Here is a 2,714-nt window from a genome sequence, read left to right as displayed (position 1 = left end):
TCCCCTTTGTGTTTACTGCTAAAACTGGTGTTACTTTTGAAAGGCCCATTTATTTTATTTTGTAACTTTAAATTTTCTTCATTTTTTGTTTTGTTTTATGGTGCTCTATACTATGTGAATTTTGGTTTTGTATTTTATATCACACAGATTTTTTAAAAAGAATTAAGACAGCCTTGGCCAGTGTGACTCAGTTATTTGAGCATCATCCCATGCACGGAGAGGATGCTGGTTCTCTTCCTGGTCAGGGCACAAGCCTGGGTTGTGGGCTCAATCCCCACTAGGGGGTATGCAGGAGGCAGCTGATAAATGGTTCTGTTTCGTTGATGTTTCTCTCTCTCTCTATCCCTCTCCCTTCCTCTCTGGTTCTACAATCAATAAAAACATAATTTTAAAAAAAGAATTAGGAGATAACTCCTGTTTGGTATTACTGGTTTTCAGATAGTAAGAACAAATTCTTGTTTAAATTAAGTCAACTGTTTCTTCTTATCTATACAATCAGTAGTCATTAAATTTTAATTCTGAGTGATTCTTTAAAAATTTGTTCTCCAAGAATCTTTGCAAATTCAAGATGATTTTTTAATCTCCTTAATTTGTTGAATATGAGTTAGAGTTGAATTTCCTGATAAGAGCTTTCTTGTTTTGACTCTGCTGTAAAAACTACTCTACTGGCATTTAGCAGTTCAGTTGCAGACAGAATTAGAGTTGTTGGGAGGAAAAATTTCCTTCTGTGCTTCTAAATTCTTTGGCTGGTCTAATAATCTAATTAACACAAAACAGGAGAAAAATAAATTTAATTATGCACATATAGGGGGTCCATAAGAATAGGAGACCTCCATGCATTCAGACAATTGAGGTTTATATGCCATTTGAGCTAAGGAGAAAAGGGGGTACGGGTCTTGGGCTTCCAAAGGGAGAGAGATAGTTTTCAGGAAGATGGGAAGAGCAAATGTTTGCTAAATAAATGTCTTTCATGCTCTGCAGAGATAATGGGACACAGACAGCAATTTGATCTCCAGGCTCCATGGAATCTCGCCCACCCCACCACCACCATTACCACCAACAGCTTCTCACATTGAGCCCATATTCTTTATAGTAAATCTCTGGTGTGAGTTCTCTTCCTTGACCAGGCCCTCTATCTAAATTCTTTTAGGCAATTAAGGGGGATATAAAAGCTTGTCCTGAATCAGTTTGGGCCTTGATTGTTTTCACCTCAACATAGTCTGCATGTCCAAGTAGCACATTGTGGAGAGACTTATTGTGAACCCCTTCACAGTTAATGCTACCTTTTTCCTATCCCTCCCTTGGTTAACATGATTCTCTCTGGGTGATTATGGCATTCACTTTTTAATATTGGAGTTGCATAACTTCACAATATAAGTTTGGAGTGTAGTTAATGTTTATTAAATAATCTTTCTAAGTGTTGAGACTCAGTTGTGCATGTTTACGTTTTTCTTCATTTTAAGAACGTGTTTTCATTATATCTGTGTAATTAAAAGAAAAATTCCATTTGTCCTAGTCTCTGCTTTAGGAATACTAATTTTCATTTCATTTTCTCCCTAGGAGTATTCTCATTTTTGTCCTTCTGTACTGAATTCATGTTTTCTCTAGTTTACCTTAAATATGACTGATTTTTCAATCTTTAATATAATATTTGATACTACTGATTTATGCTTTTAATTTCATTTTAAGCTTTGCGATGTTATTAGCTTTCTTCTTAAATTTATTTTCATAATTGACCAATTGTTTTTGAAAGGGAGCAGAATCTGCCAATCCCAAAAATATGCCAGTTTGGCATAAAGGTTGTTTTGAGTTGGTTACACACATGAATGTGTGTAATAGAATCTCATCTATTTTTAAAAGAAAATTCAGTTAGGAGCAAAGTCATTTTGTTTCCAGAATTCAAAAACTAATACTGATCAGTCTTGTTTTTTACCTGCTCTGCTGCTCTCACTGTTGATATGTGGTTGGGAAAGAAGCGCTACAAGCCAAAGAACTTCAGTCTCTCCAATACAAAAGCTGCCCAGCAGAGTCCTTCACAACAAATTCCGCTGGATATTCTCAACACAGTTATGTGCCAGCTCCCAATATCCTTTTCAACTGGGACCAAATTGCATTGTATTTGGTGTATGTGCTCCCAACATGGTGATTGTAGACTTTCGCTGTCTTAATTAGAAATGATGTTTTAGTCTTAATTTCCTCCTAAAGTTATTGTCACTAATTTGGGGGGCAAGTGAAAATTGTACATGGGCAACTACTCCATCATTTCCCCATTTTCTCATATGGAAATGTTTAAAAGGAAAAAATAAATAAAACGGTTATATACTGTTTTTACTATGAAGCAACATTGCAAAAAGGTCCATTAATTCCTAAATCCATATTTATCATCATATTCTAGTAGTGAGACTGGAACTATCTGCAATCCATTTTTCATCCCTATATTAATGAGTTTTTGGATGATTTTGTTTTATTTTAATCTCTAATTAAAATTTCACCACAAGCAGGGTTTTCTTATTGAAAATTATAATAAGGAAATTTTCCATGTACTTGGTAAATTTGTTTTGAGCCTTTGTAATTTTTTTTTCAAACAGGAACAATCAGTTTCTGAGATGTGACATAAGAAAAACTTTTACCAATTCTGATGTACTGAAAATACAATTCCAGTAACTTGCCAGCCTAAGGAAAAAGAAAACCTAAATAAATGTGCATTATGATAT

Source organism: Myotis brandtii, unplaced genomic scaffold (assembly GCF_000412655.1).
Source record: "Myotis brandtii unplaced genomic scaffold, ASM41265v1 scaffold548, whole genome shotgun sequence".
Taxonomy (NCBI): domain Eukaryota; kingdom Metazoa; phylum Chordata; class Mammalia; order Chiroptera; family Vespertilionidae; genus Myotis; species Myotis brandtii.
This window is presented reverse-complemented; position numbering follows the sequence as displayed.